Here is a 21,408-nt window from a genome sequence, read left to right as displayed (position 1 = left end):
CTAGGACAGGAATCTATCCCTCTAGCATGTCCTGTTTATTGTGGTGACAAGGTTTAGGTCCCTAAAGCATGTAGCTTGGAGGGATTGGTATTTCTTTAGATGTAGCATGTCCAACAGCTCTGGGTTTGACATAGCTTTATATGTTAGGCAGAGATCACCTCAGAGTAGGTGATATGCTACGGACTAAAGCTGGAGTTTTTTGAGATGGTCAGTGTAGGTCATCTTTTTGAAGCCAGTAATTCTCTTTGTGAGGTACTTCTGTGGCCCTTCCAGCTGTTGCAGATGTCTTGTGAGGTACATTCCAAAAGGGGCATTGTACTCTATAATGGGTCTAATGAGAGTTGAATAGAGGGGAACAATGACCTCTTTTTTCCTGGATGAGAACCCTTTTATGATGAGGTGTGCCACATAGAAGGACTTCCTGACTACTGTGGCGATGTGACTATCAAAGGACAGACTACTGTCCACCTGGGTCCCAAGGTGTCTTATCACACATTCGGTGTTAAGTAGACTGCTGTCTATGTAGTAGTTCATGGGTACAGAGTTTTTACCAAAGGGGATGACAATGCACTTTTTGGCATTGAGCTTGAGGCCATGGCTCTGACACCAGGCATCTGTCTCAGCGAGGCCCTTCTGTAGGATTTACACATCATTTATTGTATAAAACCCGCTTTGGCACGGCTTTGCGTGATTCTGCACATAGCGCAGCATCGGGCAGCTCCACTTAATTGGGTTTAAACCATTCTCGGCTCCACAAAGTCTGCGCTTCACTTTTTCCCTTAGAACTGATCTAGTTCTCATAATAAACACCCTATTCCTACTCTAAAGCCTGGCACTTGCTCACTAAAGCAATTATATAAGTCAGCACTAAAAAATTAAAAGCACTACGCCCTCACAAACTCCCCTTGAGTACCTTGTTCCCCATTGGCCCTTTTTTTCAATTATAAAGGAATTCCCAATACTATTCTAGCATGTCCAAAGGTCAGTTGTCAATCTCCTCTCCGGTCCAGCTGGTGAATCTGGGAATCTTGAGGCAATGTTACAACTGCCTCATGTACACAGACAACCCTCTCCTCCTCCCAACAAATTCCAACACATGTCAGAGATGCAACCATATAGCCAAACTGGAGCCTAAGCTCTCTCAACTCAGTACTGGCATAACCAGTCAGGAGGAGAAGGAAACCAAACTCACTACACTTCCAGTCTCACATAGACCTACCACGACAGCAAACCAAATACATGAACACACAAAAACATACTCGGAGGCTCTAAATAAAAATCTGCCTAAGCAGCAGAGACCTCCAAAGCAGACACCCAAGCAACCGCTACCCCAAAACAAAACACATGCAACACATAGCTCACAAAGCCAGTGTGCCGAACAGTTACAGCCCTTAAGGCTAAACAACACACCTGATACACTTGTAATAGGTGGCGCTATCGTCAGGCACACTGATGTCCCACTTACCAGGCTGAACAAGGAGAAAGTCACAGTGAGCTGCCTGTTGGGCGCTAGGATCCGTCACATAACACAAGCACTCAGGTTACTCCAAAGCAAGTACAAATGTGACTCAGTCATTGTCCATGCTGGCGTGAATGACCTGAGACGTACTTCCCTGGACTACATGAAAAGAGACATAGAGGAGCTCTCTGAGCATGTAGCCCAGGCCGGTATGACCCTGACCTTGAGTAGCATCTTACCCTCACCAAGAATGATGCCACAATATGAAGACAAGATGATCAATTTCAACAATTGGCTTATGTATTGGTGTCATTCAAAGGGGATCCAATGCCTGTCAGCCTGGGGTGACATGCTCGACAAGCCAAGATGCATCGCTAGGGATGGCTTGCACCTGTCACCCCTGGGCTTTTGGATATTGGCAAAGGCTCTTGCCACCCCCATAGTGCCTTTTTTAGGCAAGGCTCAAAAGACAAACCCACCTCCATAGCTATCACAAGGGATAAGAAACTAAGAGTAATGCTACTCAACGCCAGAAGTCTAAACCTCAAGATGCACGCACTCGAAACTCTCCTTAGCATGGAGAACATCGATATCTGTGCAGTAACAGAAACCTGGTTCAAGGCTCCCGAGAGCACCCCAGCACTACCAGGTCATACCTCATACCATGCTTTTTGGCCCAAAAACTTGGACCGAACCACAAAAGGAGGGGGAGTATCGATATTCTTCAAAGATACCCACACCTCCAGGTTGGTGGCACAGCACGAAGCATCAGAGACTATCCATGTGCAACTAACAGTGGGTAAAACTGCCTTCCAGTTTATAGCCTGCTACAGACCACCCTCCCAAACCCAGGAACCCCACTCGACCTTCCTGAGAACACAGGAAAATATGAAGGTCTCTCCAAACACCATTATATTGGGCGACTTCAACTACCCAAACCTAGACTGGGAGCATTACTCTAGCTCCAACACCCTAGCCCAAAGGTTCCTAGAATTTATAAACTCAAATGCTATGGAATAACTTGTTAACACTCCCACAAGAGGGGAAAACATACTGGAACTGATCATCACCAACATGGGTGAACTGGGTGGCAGTGAAGAGTTACCGAATAGCTGGGTAACTACAACAGAGCTAGTAATGGAGGTGGCTAGAAAGATGCTTGGTATGACATCTGGACAGAGGAAGGATGACAAGGAGACATGGTGGTGGAATGAGGAAGTACAGGAGAGTATACAGAGAAAGAGGTTAGCAAAGAAGAAGCGGGATTGTCAGAGAGATGAAGAAAGTAGACAGGAGTATAAGGAGATGAGGTGCATGGCAAAGAGAGAGGTGGCAAAAGGCTAAGAATAAGGCATATGAAGAGTTGTATGAAAAGTTGGATACTAAGGAGGGAGAAAAGGACCTGTACCAATTGGCTAGACAGAGGGACCAAGCTAGGAAAGATGTGCAGCAAGTAAAGGTGATAAAGGATAATGAGGGAAACATAATCACAAGCGAGGAGAGTGTGTTGAGCAGATGGAAAGAGTACTTTGAGGGGTTGAAGAATGAAGAGAATGAGAGGGAGAGAAGGTTGGATGATGTGGGGATAGTGAATCATGAAGTGCAATGGATTAGCAAGAATGAAGTAAGGATAGCTATGAAGAGGATGAAGAATGGAAAGGCTGTTGGTCCAGATGACATACCTGTGGAGGCATGGAGGTGTTTAGGTGAAATGGCAGTGGAGTTTTTAACCAGATTGTTTAATGAAATCTTGGAAAGTGAGAGGATGCCTGAGGAATGGAGAAAAAGTGTTTTGGTACCAATTTTTAAGAATAAGGATGATGTGCAGAGCTGTAGTAACTACAGAGAGATTAAACTGATCAGTCACAGCATGAAGTTATGGGAAAGAGTAGTGGAAGCTAGGTTAAGAATGGACGTGATGATTAGTGATCAGCAGTATGATTTCATGCCAGGAAATAGCACTACAGATACAATGTTTGCTCTGAGATTGTTGATGGAGAAGTACATGGAAGGTCATAAGGAGTTGCATTGTGTTTTTATAAACTTAGAGAAAGCATATGACAGGGTGCTTAGAGAGGAGTTGTGGTATTATATGAGGAAGTCGGGAGTGTCAAAGCAGTATGTAAGAGTGGTACAGGATATGTAAGAGGGTAGTGTGACAGAGGTGAGGTCTGTGGTGGGAGTGACAGATGCATTTAAGGTGGAGGTGGGATTACATCAAGGATCAGCTCTGAGCCCTTTCTTATTTGCAATGGTGATGGACAGGTTGACAGACGAGATCAGACAGGAGTCCCCGTGGACTATGATGTTTGCAGATGACATTGTGATTTGTAGTGAGAGTAGGGAACAGGTGGAGGAGACCCTGGAGAGATGGAGATATGCTCTAGAGAGAAGAGGAATGAAGGTCAGCAGGACTAAGACAGAATATATGTGTGTGAATGAGAGGGAGGATATAGGAATGGTGAGGATGCAGGGAATAGAAGTGGTGAAGGTGAATGAGTTTAAGTACTTGGGATCAACAGTTCAGAGTAATGGTGAGTGTGGAAGAGAGGTGAAGAAGAGAGTACAGGCAGGATGGAGTGGGTGGAGAAGAGTGTCAGGAATGATTTGTGTCAGAGTACCAGTAAGAGTGAAAGGGAAGGTCTACAAGAGGGTAGTGAGACCGGCTATGTTATATGGGTTGGAGACAGTGGCATTGACAAAAAGGCAGGAGTCAGAGCTTGACATGGCAGAGTTGAGGATATTAAGATTTGCACTGGCTGTGACGAAGATGGACAGGATTAGGAATAAGTATATTAGAGGGTCAGCCCAGGTTGCAAGGTTTGGAGACAAAGCCAGAGAGGCAAGATTACGTTGGTTTGGACATGTGCTGAGGAGGGATGCAGAGTATATTGGGAAAAAGATGCTATGGATGAAGCTGCCAGGTAACAGGAAAAGAGGAAGGCCTAAGATAAGGTTTATGGATGTGGTGAGAGAGGACATGCAGGTAGTTGGTGTGACAGAGCAAGATGCAGAGGAAAGGAAGAAATGGAAACAGTTAATCTGCTGTGGTGACCCCTAATGGGAGCAGCCCAAAGAAGAAGATTTGTCCTTTTAAAACTTTTTAAAGTTTTTTTACAGGTTTTTAGCTTCTGGAATTTAAGCGATTTGAGCAGGTTTCTGCCTGTTTGCACAATGAGCAGCATTGCACACTGCCATGCAATTGTTTACCATAGCCAAACAGATAAATTCAACAATTTTTCCGTTAGATACAGCTATAGCTCATTAGTAGAGCCTTTATCCTTAGTACTTTCCCAGTTAAAGAAATACTGCTAGTGACCAGTAACCTATAAAACCACCAGCAAAAAAAAAAAAAAAAAACAGGGAGAAATATCCATCCACTGAGCTCCTCTTTGGTTGATCCTGAAAAGCCCCCCTTTGTGATAATAGTCTTCAACCTAGTATTATGGACAGTTGGACCACCCTTGTTTCTCCTGCCAACCTTGTTGACTTGGGTGTCTTGAGGCAGTGACAACTGTCTACTAATAACTCACTCTAGTACAGAGTGCAAAAGATGTATTTACAGCAATAATCTTGAATCCATGCTCTCACACTCAAAATCAACATAAGCGCAGGTTCTCTCAAAAATTTACAGAATCACCGGAGACCTTCAAAACATAAAGACTGCTACAGCTAACACAGTTCACACAAGAACAATGGCACATAGTAACACCAGTGTTTCACCTACAAACCCTGTAAGGCTTAACACTCAAAAAACACATTTTCTTGCCATTGGAGACTCAATAGTGAGACATCCGGATGTTTCACTCACCAGATCAGACAAGAAGAAAGTCATGGTCAGCTGCCTGTCCAGTGCCAGGATTCATCAGATCATGCATGCACTCAGGTCTCTCAGCAACAAGTACCATTATCACTCTGTTATAGTTCATGTTGGAGTGAGTGATCTGAGATGTACCTCACTAGACTATATTAAGATAACATGACTGAGCTCTCTGAGTATGTGTCCCAGGCAGGTATGTCCCTACCCTTGAGCAGCATACTACCCTCACCTAGAATGATGCCACAATATAAACAAAAAATGATTGATTTCAATAATTGACTTAGTTTTTATGTCATTCACAGGGGATCCAGTACCTGTCAGCCTGAGAAGCCATGGTCGACAAACCTCACTGCTTTGCCAGAGATGGTTTGCACCTGATATCTTTAGGATTTAAGCTTCTAGCAAAGGCTCTTGCCTCCCCCATAGTGCCTTTTTTAGGCAAGGTCTCAAAAACAAACTTACTGATGTGAAATTTGCCAGTCATAACAAAATAAGGGTCATGCTGTTAAATGGAAGGAGCTTAAACTAAAAACTGCACACTCTGGAAGCACTTCTATCACTAGAAGATGTAGATGTCCATGCAGTAACAGAAACCTGGTTCAAGGCCTCAGAGACTAGCCTGGCCTTGTAAGGCTACAATGCCTTCCTCACCTTCCGACCATAAAAAGAACATGTGAGAACCAAAGGAGGCAGTGTTTCTATCTATAGGGAACCTATCAAAAGCGCAACTGCTTAAATAATGAATTCTCTTATATAAAACTTTAAAACGTGAAACCTAAAAATGTCAAAGGCAAGGAACATCAATTTTTTTTTCCCAGGGAAAAAAATTGATGGGATGTTCTCTGGACTTTGCTGTTTTCTCTACTATGGTGCGATCTCGTAGTTGGCATATTTAAGTTGGGTGGGGGAGCTCTCCACTTTATTTTGCCTGTACAATTTTTTTTTTTTTTTGGATCAGCGAATTATTTTCCATGGGAAAAAATTTGCTGATCTGTTGTTTTGACATTTTAAGGTTTCACATTTTTAAGTTCAATAGAAGAGCATTCGCTATTTTTAGTGTTCAATCTTCTGATATAGATGCTATCTATATTACAGATAAATTCACCTCCTGTCTAGTTAGACTGGACAATTGCATGGAATTACTCCAAATTCAGGTTACAGTAGGTAAGACCCCCATTCAAGTCATAACCAGTTATAGATCCCCCTCCATGGGTCATGACACACACAAAGCCTACTTGGCCAAAATGGAGACAATCCAAATATTACTGAACAACCTGGTTATGGAGGATTTCAATTATCCCACCATCAACTAGGAAACCTATGTTAACCCTAACTCATTAGTGCAAAAGGTCATTGACTTTGTTAACACAAATGCCCTGGAACAAATTGTTTGTACCCCAACAAGTGAAGCAAGCATACTAGATCTGGTCCTTACTAACATGTCTAACAGATGCACTGCCGCAACTGTCGGACCCTCATTAGTTAAAACTGACCACAAATCAGTCACCTTTGATCTGGCACTAACATCAGAACTCACAAAGGGCAAAATCAGATGAAAAAAATTCACCAAGGCAAACTATACCTTCATAGGTGACGGTATAAATGTATTCCAAGCCCCACCCCCAGCTGGAAGTGGCAACTATACTGAATCTTACACTAAAGCTCTGTACAATCACTTGTATAAGTGTATAGACTTGGCTGTACTAGAAGGAATCAAAGCCAGAGCACCAAGTAAAAACAAGCCACCATGGCATCAGCAAACTTTACAATAAACACAAAAAAGTTGCTGTCCTAGAAAACAAAGGCGAGGCACCAACAATGGAAAGGCAGGATAGCAAACCTGCTAGTGGATAGGTCTGGCAAATATTTCACTCTTTTAACCCTCCAAGCTTATCACAAACTTTGTCCCAAACTTCCCCACCACCATACATATCTAAAGAGTAGGTAATTAAGCCTTGTCCAAGGCAAAAAAACACAGTCTCTATGGGACAAGACAGCATCCCAGGCTGTCTTCTAAAATGGCTGAAACATGAACTACCATCACCACTAAGTACCCTTTTCAGTCGTAGCCTAACCACAGGCTTTGTTCTGGTAGAATGGAGAACAGCAACAGTTATTTTACTCCACAAAGGTGGCTTAGCAATAGACCCAGGGAATTACAGACCCATAAGCCTCACCAGCCTCATCTATAAGGCCATGGAATGTATCATTATGGACCTCATAAATAATGACATAGGTGACTTCTAAACCCGAGATCCTACCCAAGTCAGCTTGGTCAAGGGCAGATCCTGCCTTCTAAATCTAGTGGATTTCTTTGAAAATATGACCAGGGCCATTGATGAGGGTAAATCTGTGCACACAGCATACCTCGACTTGGTAGAGGCTTTTGACACAATCCCACACTCAGGCATTACCGATAAACTTAGCAAATTGAAAGTAAACCAATCCGTTGTAAGATGGGTTGCCAACTGGCTCAAAAACCGGACATACACTATCAAAGTGGGTGACTCTACATCAGCCAGCAGACTTGCTACCAATGGAGTGCCTCAAGGGTCAGTGCTGGGCCCCCTACTGTTTGGTATATACTTCTCAGAAGTTCAAGTCCAAACTAAGAGCTTGTGGCTGACCAAGTTTGAAGATGACTGAAAACTGGATGCAATTATTGAATCCCAAATGATGTCAGTATACTCCAGGAAGGTCTTACACAGACCAGTGACTAGTGTCTTAGTCACGGTCTCAAACTGAATGCAAAGAAATACATCATCATTCCCTTCAGCACAAACAATGTCTCTTCACACTATCAAATCAACAAGTGGAACATGAAGTACCCATGGAGTGGTAAGGGACCTGGGATTACAAGTGAACTTCTACCACTATGTGTCTACTGTAGTCAGGATGGCTTTTTATGTAGCATACTTGATTAGTAAAGGCATTACCTTGAGAGCAAAAGAGGATATAACCCCTCTATACTTGGCACTAATCCGGCCTATAATTGAGTATAATGCTCCGTTCTGCATGTACCATAGAAAGCAATGCAGCAACTGGAGAGACCTCAAAGGTTTCTAACAAAGAAGATCAAGAGATTCCAGCACATGCCTTATACATACTGACTAAACTCCCTGTCACTATACTCTGTATTATATAGACTTCTTCAGGAGACTTATGCCTAGCCTACAGAGCAATCTCAGACCCAAACCTAATGAACTTGCTGCATATTCATAAATCAAACAGGACTAAGGCTACCCATTCCAGGGACGTATGACTTAAATAGGACATGCTGGAGGGACATATCTATCTCCAAGCAACTGCTGCATCTTTGAAATAGGCTACCAATTCATGTGAAACAGAGCACCTCTATGACACTGTTCAAGAGGAACCTGGATGAGAGGATGAGGCACTGTAAATTCTTACTGAGGATAACACTCACGACCTTCCTGGACATGGGCAAGGATTACTAATTGCATTTTTGGGTATTGACTAGTATTTCTATGGTATTACATTGAGATGAAATGGCTAGGCTTGAAATGACTTCCTGGTCAATAGTCTTGTGGTCTCCTATGATCCTATGGAACACTGAGAATATTGCAAGAAAAATCTACAGTCCTGATTATCTAAGCACATCATATAGGAAAACCCCAGGCCCAAATGCAGTACCTAACTTCTGGTTAAAAGTATTAACATATTTGCATGAAGATTTAGCTATGAGTAAGAACTATTTATATGCGCACCCTGAACAGACACCAACCTGGCTAACAACAGGAAAACAATGTTATTAAGAGTGAACCTGCAAGCTATGCTAAAAACTATAGATCAATAATTTGCTTTCTATGATGTATAAACTATACACTGGAGTTAATCCTGACAGATTTTATAGTCATTTGGAAGAAAACTCAGTTATGGCAGTAGAACAAGAAGGCATTAAAAGAAAGTCATATGGAACAAAGGATCATTTGTTGTTAAATAAAGTCATAGTGGCGAACTGTAAGAAGGGGAAGAATCTAAGTACAGCATGGATTGACTATAACAAAGCGTTTGATAGTATCCCACATTCATGGATAAAAGAGTGATTAAAAATGTATAAGATACACTCTACACTGATTGATTACTTTACAGTGACCATGAAACAGTGGCAGACCACTTTGCAATTAAGCCATGATAAAGGATAAATTATTATCCCAGGGATAAAAATTCATAGGGGGATATTCCAGGGTGACTCTCTGTCACCGCTGTTATTCTGTCTTTCCCTTAACCCATTAAACTGTCTACTTAACAGCTTAGGTCATGGCTATAATTTGGCACCTAGAAAACAATAAAGTGCAAAGACTTCTCATCTTCTCTTTGTCGATTTTAAACTGTATAGTTCATCAGATGAGGAACTGAAAGCACAACTGCAAATTTTCAAAACTTTTTCAGATGATATAAGAATGTCATTTGGTTTTCATAATTGTGCAAAAGCAACTTTAAGCAGGAAAACTGAAGCACCAAGAAAATATCAGTTTGGGACAGGAATGTGATATAAAAGAGCTTGAGCAACAGGGAGTGTATATATATATTTGGGATTTGATGAAGGATCATCAATAAAAGATGAACAAATGCGAATAAAACGTATTAAGGAATACTTTAGAAGACTTAAATTAATCCAGAAAATGGCATTGACATGTAGGAATAAAATCCAAGTTATAAAACAATTTGTTCTTCCTGTCCTAATTACAGTTTTGCAGTGACTGACTGGCCCCCAAAATGTGTTTGCTAGATTAGATAGGATGCTTCATGCTCACCAAATGATTTATAAAAATCAGTGCATACCAAGAGTATATATTCCCTCTTCCAAAGGAAGGATGGGCCTCCTTGAAATTGATAACATGCATATATCTGCAGTCATGGGACTCCACACATATCTGCTGGCCTCACAAGACCCAAACATAGTGAATGTTTTGAAACATGAGGAGAATAAATCTAAGATGACTTCTCTGCTTAATCTAGCAGAAGCATATCAGTATCAAGCAGGAATGGAAATCAAACCAGAAGTAGATAAAAATCAGGCAGAAACTGAATGTGCCAAAAAACAAAAGAAAGAATATAAGGTGAAGGACCAGATGAGAAGGCAAGAAATGTGGAAAATGCATAAATAATAGTTGCAAGTATATAAAACTTCGGGAAGAACCTCATGTTGATCAGGAAGGAATGCAGGAATGGTTAAGAAGAGACAAATTCAAACCAAGAGATGAAAGCTTAATATTGGTGGCTCAAGATAGTGGGTTACTTACATGCTGGTGTTCAAAATCCATTGAACATTTGGGAGAAATAGACAAATGCAGGTTTTGTAAAACCAAATTGTAAACAGTTGCACACCTTGTTGCTAGTTGTGACATACTAATGGCAGAAGGACTGTATACTGTAAATCATAATAACATGGCAAGACTGTTACAGTGGGGATTGTGCAAACATTATGGTATTGAAGTGGTTGAAAAACACTGGAAACAAACCACAAAGCATCATAGAAAATGATGAAGTTTACATCACATTGGGTCATCCATTACCAACAGTTCAAAAGACATATGCTAGAAAACCAGATACAGTGGTCCAGGAAAAAGAAGATAAAAGTAGCATTGATCAATGAAATCGCCACACCCAGTGACTACAGTGTCTTGCATACAGAGAAACACAAAGTCATAAAATATCAGGGTCTGCAGGCAGAAATGAGAACAATGTGGAAGAAAGATACCCAGACAGTTCCAATAGTAGTAGCAGCAATGGGTCTTATAAAAAACAATATACAATCGTATTTAGACATATTACCAATACATATAAGCCTGTACAAATTGCAGGAGTCATTAATGGGCACATTGCGGGTGCTGCAAAGAGCACTTCTGGCTGACATCAGTGCTTGAGACAATACTAATTTCATGAACTTTAATGTTACTTGACTTAGGAATGGGGTCCATTCCCGTCATGGTATTAGAAACCGAAAAGATTTGTAGAAATTAAAAAAGGCAGAGAACTCCTACTTTGCAAAGTCCACATGTGACAACAGATTGCAGAAAAGGATAATGTATGCATTACTCTTCATTCCTTTCATGACAGCTGTAAGCTGTACATTCATCTCTTTAGCTTGTTCAAAAGTAGATTAACCTGATTAAACATAGCTAAGACTAGGTTCAGGTTATTGCTGAATCTAGTACTGTTTGTGACCTTTGAAGCTTGTAAAACAGTTAATCTTTTGTCTGGAGAGGCTCCCCTGTAACCTCATGGCAGGAAGGTACAGTTTGGACTGATCTAGCTAGAGTTACTGTTGCAGGGCTCTGTTTAGGGTGTTTTGAATGGATAATTTGAACTTTGGCTGTTTCTGATTTAAAACATCTGTGTTTCAACCAGCTTGTACTTGTTTGCTCAAAGCTGCAGTGAGTTAATCCTTCTGTCCTTGCTCTACTGTTTTCCAAATACCTGCTGAGAGACTACAAATGATAAGTGCTTATTTTCAACTGTTTTCTGCATTTTCTTATTAACTAAAACAATATTTGCTGCATATCTGTTTCTTTAAACTGTGCAACTGCATTTTACTACATTTTTTTAGATTGTCTGCTAACTGAATTTGTCTTACAAGTGTAATTACTGTTTATCTGCTTGTTTTGTTCATTTTACTTGTTCACTGCACTTGGAAAACACTAGCATAGACTAGGTTCATATTTTTGGTGAGTCTAGTACTGTTTGTGACCTTTGAAGCTTGTAAAACAAGTTAATCTTTCATCTGGAGAGGCCCTCCTTGTACCCTCGTGGCAGAAAGGTACAGTTTGGACTGATCTAGATAGAGTTACTGTTGCAGGGTTGTATTTTAGGGCATTTTGATTGGATAATTTTTGGTTGTTTCCTGCATTTCTGCTTTAAAAATCCTGTGTTTGAACTTGTTTGTGCTTGTTTGCTCCTGACTGCACATCGCTCAGCATCTTTCACTACTGCACATAGGAATTTTTAGTTGCAGACACTTGCTCTCTAGCCTTGCAAATATTAGCTAAACCATAGCTCTATGCATGTAAATATACTAATACCTTCCCCTGCTGTATTCCCTCTTCGACTGTTATAGCAAGACCAACATTATTCCTAGGACAATGAACTGTTTTATTCCTTCCTTTTGTCCTACCAGCCTGGTTGACATGGGTCTACTGAGGCAGTGTAGCAACTGCCTCATGTACACTGACAACCCCTACTTCTAAATCATTCCTGTACCATTTGTGAGAGATGCACCTACATTACCAACCTGAAATTACAGCTCTCTCATGCAATAGACAGCAATACAGAGTGGGTTGTTAGCCTACCTTCCACAACTCTTACTCTTGACACAGCATACACATAGACCAACCTATGTGGAGGTACTCACAAAAATTCTACCCAAACACCAGTGACTTCTAAAATGCATACATACTAAACCAACAATAACACCCAAAACTCACAATGTACATAATGACACAAGCACAAATGTCTCACCAACAAAGCCCATAAGGCAACATACATCCACTCCAAATATCTTAGTCATAGGAGACTCTATAGTGAGACACACAGATGTCCCCCTCACCAGGATGAACAAGGAGAAAGTCATAGTCAGTTGTCTTTCCGGTGCCAGGATTTGTCAGATCATGCAGGCACTCAAGTCTCTCAACAACGAGTACCATTATGATTCGGTCATTGTACAGGTTGGTGAGACATACCTCCCTGGCCTCTATGAAGGGAGACATGACTGAGCTGTCTGATTATGTGTCACAGGCAGGTATAGCCTTGAGCAGCATATTACCCTCATCTTTGATGATATGAATGAATATAAAAAGAAAATGATTGGCTTCAATAATTGGCTTAGTTTCTGGTGTCATTCTAAGGGGATCCAGTTTCTGTCAGCCTGGGATGACATGATCAATAGGCCTTGATGCTTTGCCAGAGATTGTCTTCATCTGTCACCCTTGGGATTTCAGCTACTAGCATAGGCTCTTGCCACCCCCATAATGGCTTTTTAGGCAATGTCACAAGGACAAAATTCCCAACCTAAAAATGTGTTGTATTTTGTATTACTTTATTGCCTTTTTATATTTTGAAAACTGTGATTTGTTTTCTTTACCTTGTATTTTACTTGTATTTTGCTTTTAACTGTATATTAAAACTTCAAAAGAGACCACAGCTCTGTCTCTTGTGAGTCAGGCAGAAATTTTTCCCCACCCTCTAACCCTGTTACTGTTGTGTTGTTAAATACCACTGTCTTTCTAGTTGCCTGCCTCTTATGTTAATTTGACCATATATCTCAATTCCCCTCTGCTTTTACTGACTTCTGTGAGTAAGCACAAAACTATCATTTTGTGAAATCACTACCCTTCAATTATTTAAATTTATTGGCCATCCTACTGTATTCCATAGTACCAGAATACAAAAGTGACCACCCCCTTTCAATCTATCGTGCTGTCTTAAAAATAGTGACTCTCCACTAAAACTTAACTTTTTAGACAGGTAAAACTTAAGATACCTACTTTCACATCTAACTTCTCTAGTGCACACTGCAGTGTTTAGGATAAACCATTTTTTTCACCTTACCTTTAAGCATCTCTGTGACTAGCACTTGCTCTAATACCTGCAGAAAAGCACTAGGAAGCCTTAAATTGATACAAGCACTCAACTCTCCTTGTTAATAAGGAGAAATTAATCGTAGGCACTAAACAGCCTATAACTGCATAGTACCTTGCTAAGGCAAGGGAAAACATCTCCTGTACTTTACAAAAAAAGCACCAAACCAGGCATGTCCAAGAGTCAGCTTCCAGTGATTTCTCCTGTCCACCTGGTGAATCTGGGCATACTGGGGCAATGCAGCAATTGCCTCATGTACACAGACAACCCTCTCCTTCTACCACCCTACACTATAACCTGTGAGAGATGCACTTACATAGCCAAATTGGAAGCAAAGCTCTCTCCACCCAAGATTGTGCTAGACAGTCAAGAGGAGAAGGTTATCACCTACACTACACCTCAAGCAAAACATAGCCCTTCTAAACCCACACCACCAACACCCACACTTAGCAACACTAAATCCACATATATGGAGGCCCTTAACTGTGACCTGCCCAAGCAACAAGGACCTCCGAAGCTGAAACGCAAACAAACACCATTTACAACCAAAGTGTCACATTGCTCACAACACCAGTGTGCCACCCAGCAACAGCCCTTAAGGCAAGACAATGTACCTAACATTTTAGTAAAAGGTGACTCTATAGTCAGGCACACTGATGTCCCACTCACCAGGCTGAACAAGGAGAAAATTACAGTAAGCTGCCTGTCGGGTGCCAGGATCTGCCACATCTGACACGCATGCACTCAAGTCACTCCATAACAAGTACAAATATGACTCTGTCATTGTCCATGTTGGAGTGAATGACTTGAGATGTACCTCCTTGGACTATATGAAAAGAGACAAGGAAGACCTCTCGGATCATGTGGCCCAGGCAGGTATGACCCTAGCCCTGAGTAGCATCCTACCTTCACCCAGAATTATACCACAATATAAGGACAAAATGATTGACTTCAAAAATTGGCTAAGCTTCTGGTGTCATTCAAAGGGGATCCAGTATCTGTCTGCCTGGGACGACATGATTGACAGACCAAGATGCTTTGCCAGAGATGGTCTGCACCTGTCGACCCTGGGATTCAGGTTACTGGCTAAGGCTCTTCCCACCCCTATAGTGCCTTTTTTAGACAAAGTTCAAAGGACAAAACAACCACCATAACAGGTACAAGCATGCAAAATCTGAAGGTAATGCTACTCAATGCTAGAAGTCTAAACCTCAAAATGCACTTTCGCAAGGCACTCCTAAAAATGGAGAACATCGATATCTGTGCAGTAACTGAGACCTGGTTCAAGTGTCCAGACAGCACCCCTGCAATACCAGGCTACAACTCTTACCACATTTTTCTGCCTCCAAACCAGGATCGAAACACTAAAGGTGGAGGAGTATCCATATTCACCAAGGATATTCTCACCACCAGGCTAGTTGTCCAACGCAATGCGTCTGAAATTCTCCAGGTGCACACTAGGTAAGACTGCAATCCAAATTGTAGCTTACTACAGATCCCCCAGCATGCCCCAAGATTCTCACTACACCTTTCTAAACATATTGGAAAATATTAAGATACAACCAAACACCCTAATACTGGGTGATTTCAACTACCCTGCCATTAACTGGGAAAACTCCTCGTGTACCAACACCTTTGCCTAATGGTTCTTGAAATTCATAAATTCCAATGCCCTGGATCAACTAATCCATAGTCCCACCAGGGGCTCCAATATCCTAGACCTGATCATTACCAACATGGGAAATCGATGCTCCACATCTATGGTCACCTCCTCGTTGGTCAGGTCAGACCATAAGCTAATCACCCTTAACATCCACATCCCAGCCCCACCCTCCAGTAAGGAAACCTCCATAAAAAACTTCTCCAAAGCCAACTTTATGCTACTCAAGTCAGAAGTGACAAACTTCATGACACCCATGCAAATGGGAACTGAAAGTTCGACTGCTGAGTCCTACACTAAGGCACTGTACGAGCACCTCCACTCGTGAGTGAATCGTGACATCTCAAATAGAACCAAGATGCTCTCCTCCAAAAAAAGGAAGCCTATCTGGTGGTCCTCTGCCATAAACAAACTTTACAACAAAAGGAATAAACTGTTGCAGAAAAGAGGAACATCCCAGGATGCAAAAAACTGCCTTACCAGCCTCAGTAAGAAGCTGACATCCCTCATAAAATCCTCCAAAGCTAATTACGAAAATAAAATTGCCAAAAATTCCAAAGACAACCACAAGGCATTCTATAACTATGTCAAGAATCTAAATGGCAATGGTCAGATCTGCTCTGAGCTACAACAGAATGGCATTAAATATTCTGATCCCACGGATATTGCCAATATCCTGGCAGATTGATTCAGTGCAAACTTCACCCCCCTCTCACCCCCTAAATGGCCCAACTCAATACAGGAAGATTGCCAAATTCCAGTAATATCGGCCACGCAGGTAATAAACGCACTCTCCAAAGCTAAGAATACAGCATCCATGGGACCAGATGACATCCCAGGCTGTGTACTACATGAACTACAAAATGAACTGGCACCTCAACTAAGTGTCATGTTTAATCATACCCTCACCTCAGGCTTCGTGCCCACTGAGGGGTGCACAGCTACAGTTATCCCACTTCACAAGGGGGGATCCACCTTGGATCCCAGGAACTACCACCCCATCAGTCTGATGAGCCTGATGTGCAAGGCCATGGAGTATATATCATGGAACTTTTAATCAAAGACATTGGCAACCTTCAAACACAGGACCCCACCCAGTTTGGGTTTGTGAAGGGTCAATCTTGTCTCCTGAACCTGATTGACTTCTTCGAATCAGACTCCAGAACCATGGACGAGGGTAAGGTGGTCCACACAGCCTATCTTGACCTCGCCAAAGCCTTTGACACCATACCCCACTCTGGAATTATAGATAAACTTACTAAGCTGGGCATTAACCCCTACATCATTCGATGGGTTGCCAACTGGCTTACTGACAGAACCTACACTGTAAATGTAGCTGACTCCAAATCCAGCTTCAGACAAGTGACAAGTGGAGTACCTCAGGGTTCAGTCCTGGGACTGCTCCTGATTGGCATCTACTTCTCTGAAGTACAGGCCAACACTAAGGGACTCTGGCTAACAAAGTTCACAGATGACTGCAAACTGGGAGCTATTATTGAATCTCCAAATTATGTGTATACTCCACAAAAGGGCCTTACAGAAACAGATGCTTGGTGCCAGAGCCATGGGCTCAAGCTCAATGCCAAGAAATGTATAGTTATCCCCTATGGGAAAAAACATGTACCCATGAATTACCACACAGGTGGCAGTACACTAAACACCAAAAATTTGATAAGAGACTTAGGGACACAGGTGGACATGGGTCTCACCTTTGATAACCAAATCACCACAACAGTCTGGAAATCCTTCTATGTGGCACACATCATCACTAAGGGCTTTTCATCCAGAAAAAAGGAGATCATTGTCCCACTGCACTCATCCCTAATTAGACCCATTATAGAATACAATGCCCCATTTGGTATGTACCTCTCAAGACATCTGCAGCAACTGGAAAGACGGCAGAAATACCTCACTAAAAGAATCACCGGCCTAAAGCAGATGTCCTATGCTGACCGCCTTAAAAAACTCCAGCTATACTCTTTCGCATATCGTCGCATATCATCTACTCAGAGGCAATCTCTGCTTAACATACAAGGCCATGTCAAGCCCAGAGCTGTTGGACATGCTCCACTTAAAGAAATCCCAATCCCTCAGAGACACACTCCCCAGGGATCTAGACCTTGTCATCACAATAAACAAAACATGCTGGAGGGATAGGTTCCTGACCCAGAGACTCTACAGTCTCTGGAATAGACTGCCCATACATGTCAAGCAGATCACCTCTTTGGACCTCTTCAAAAGGAACCTTGACGACTGGATGGGAGAAAGGAAATTCACCCCGGGGATCATGTCAGTCACCCTGTTAGACAGGGGTCCAGGGAAGTAAATAGTGTGGGAAGAAATAGCCAGGGAATTGTTATGGCTAGGCTTGTAAAGGCCCTAGGGCCGATAGCCTAGTACCAACCTATGAACCTATGAACCTAAAAACAACCTCAAAGCTATGCTGCTAAACACTAGGAGTCTTAGCATGAAACTTCACTCACTTGAAGCAGTCTTCACCATGGAAGATGCTGACATCTATGCAGTCACGGAGACCTGGTTCAAGGCTGTGGAGAGCTCCCCAGCCATACTGGGTTACACCTCCTACCACACTTTCAGACCACAAATGGAAGGCTTAAAAACTAAAGGAGGTGGTATATCAATATTCATTAAAGATAACTACACCTCTAGACTGGTTAAACAGTGTGATTCCCTGGAGACACTTCAGGTGCAACTGTTGGTAGGATGCCTATTCAAGTCATTGCCAGCTACAGGACCCCATCCATGAATCAGGACATCAACACTGTCTACTTGGATCTACTGAAATCCATCAAGATACAGCCAAACACCATGGTTCTGGGTGATTTTAATTACCCATCCATTGACTGGGTAAATTACTCATGCTCGAACTCACTAGGGGTGCCAACATCCAGGATCTTTGCTTACCAATATAGAAGACCACTAAAGCACCCTCGCTGTGAGGTCTTGCCTTGTTAGATCTGACCATAAATCAGTCTCATGCGAAGTAACTATCACACCTGACCCCCCTCCCAGCAGCAACTAAACTAAAACTTTCTCCAAAACAGCTTATATCCTTCTAAGGGATAGTATAAATAGCTTTATTGCACCTCCCCCTCAGATGGAACTGGCAAATATGCCGAGTCCTACTCCAATGCTTTTTACAATCACCTGTATTACTGCATTGATGTGGCCATACCTAATAGGACCAAAACAAGCTCTTCAAGGAAGAGCAAGCCTGCCAGGTGGACAAATGCCATTAACAGGCTTTACAACAAGAGGAAGAAATTATTGTGCAAAAGTAAGAGAGAGTGCCTTAAACCAGAAACACTCCCTCCTCCACTTAAACAAGCAACTAAGACTTCTGAAGTCCTACAAATCAAACTACGAATCCAAATTAGTGTCCAAAACTAAGGACAGCCATAAGGCATTCTTTAGTTACATCCATAGCCTAAAAGGAAAGACCCAGATTTGCACCAAACTGGTAGTTATTGATACCACACACCACATACACTGAGTCTGTGGACATGGTAAACCTGTTAGCTGACAGTTTCTGTGAAAATTTCACTTCCCTGTCCCCAACACACATACCCCATGACCTCATGACATTCCTTCCACCTGTCCCCCACCTTGTATCTCCAGAGAGCAGGTAGCATCTATGGGACTTGACAACATCCCCAGCTGCATCCTACATGGGCTCCAATAAGAACTAGCAACAGCACTGGGTACTCTTTTCAATCATAGTCTGAGCACTGGCTTCACCCTAGCTGAATGGAAAATGGCCACAGTTATCCCTTTGCACAAAGGTGGTGCTTCCACTGACCCCAGTGACTATAGACCTATTAGTCTGACTAGCCTTATCAGCAAGGCCATGGAGCAAATCATCATGGACCTTATCAACAAAGATATAGGTAGTCTCCAAACACTGGACCACACTCAGTTTGGATTTGTCAAAGGGAGATCACGCCTGTTAAATCTGGTGAACTTCTTCAAGACAGTCACCAGAGCCCTGGACAAGGGGAAAACTGTGCATACAGCCTACCTGGACTTGGCCATGGCTTTTGACACTATTCCCCACCCAAGCATTATTGACAAACCCAGCTACGTATCAACCATTGTATCATTAGGTGGGTCACTAACTGTCTCACTGATAAAGCCCATACAGTCAAAATAGGGGAATCCACCTCCAACAGCAGACCCCTAACCAGTGGTGTTCCACAGGGATCAGTCCTGGGACCTCTACTTTTCCAAATCTATATCTCTAAAGTAAAAGCAAAAATTAAAGGTCTGTGGCTGACAAAGTTTGCTGATGACTGCAAACTGGGAGAGATCATAGACTCTCCAAATGATGTCAACATGCTACAAGAAGGTCTTACACAAACAAATGATTTATGCCAAAGTCATGACTTTAAACTCAATGCAAAAAAAAATGTATTATTATCTCTTTCAGTAAGAGCAATGTTCTGACTAATTACCACATCAACAGAAACACCCTAAGCACGAAATCAGTGGTGAGAGACCTAGGCACATAGGTTGACAGCAACCATTCCTTTGATGACCATGTCTCCACAGTGGTAAGAAGGGTTTTCTATATTGCTCATCTCATAAGTAAGGGCATTGCTTCCAGGAAAAAGAAGTTATAACCTCCCTGTACTCTTCCGTCATCAGGCCAATAACTGACCAAAACACCCTTTTTGGTAGGTACATTTCCAAGCACCTGCAGCAATTGGAGTTACCACAAAGGTTCCTCACAAGGAGAACTCAAGGTCTTCAGCATCTGTCATATGTTGTTTGGTTGAAATCCCTGTCACTTTACTCTGTTTCATACAGAGTACTCAGAGGTGATCTCTTCCTTGCATATAAGGAGATGCCTGACCCTGCTTTATTGGAAATGCTGCATATCCGTTCAGTCCAATGGCTCATGAGTTACTTGTTCTAAAGAACTTAACCTGGTATGTGACATTAATAGAACATGCTGGAAGGACAGATTCGTCTCCCAGAGGTTACCACACCTGTGGAACAGACCCCCAATTCATGTAAAGCAGAACACCTCTTTGACGCTCTTCAAACACAATCTGGATGATTGGATGGTAAATGTAAATTCACTCCAGGGGTTCCACCTGTATCTCTGTTGGACAGGGGCAATAGGTACTGATCATGGAAACAAGGGCATAACTTGACTAGGCTTGTAATGGCCATAGGGCCATTAGCCTAGTATCTTCCTATGATCCTGTTATCCCAAGCACAGCACATCAAAGACATCAGAATAATGTAGTCAAAGGCAAAAACTCCCAAGTTTTTGCCATAAGTTGTGCACTTCTATATAGCCCCAGCTGCAATTGGTGTCCAGAGGCAGACATTGTACAAATGAAGGGGAGGAAGACTAATTACACAGAAGGATAAAGATGCATAGACAGAGGAAAGGGAGGCAGGAACCAAACAGCTTATGACAACAGCTTATCTTTATGTTGGCTCATAAGAGTATGTGGATAACAGCTACCCATAATGCAGTCAGTAACACTTAGCTAATGCCTGGATTAGAACCCTTGAAAGTAAACAAAAATTGTCTAATGATCTGAGCATTATCTCATGTGGCATGCAGAAAGGAGGGCCTACTTTGCATGCTTTAAATAATAAAATGTAAAGACAATGAAAACGGATTGAAGCACAATGCTAGAGCTGTACCTAAATTACAAAAGGTTACCAAGACATGTACATGAAGGTGAGCACATTGTTGTGGCTTTATGAATTCCTTTCATTGTGTTTGTGGGTTTCTGTCAGTGTAATACTTACCTCAGAACCGCCAGTTCATTCTCTTTGTAATCATCAATACTTCGAGTTTACATTTCCCAGTGTCACTTCTTTCTCCTT

This window comes from Protopterus annectens, chromosome 1.part1, assembly GCF_019279795.1.
Source record: "Protopterus annectens isolate FY-2018-M chromosome 1.part1, PAN1.0, whole genome shotgun sequence".
Lineage (NCBI taxonomy): Eukaryota > Metazoa > Chordata > Ceratodontiformes > Protopteridae > Protopterus > Protopterus annectens.
Note: the sequence above shows the minus strand (reverse complement) of the source record.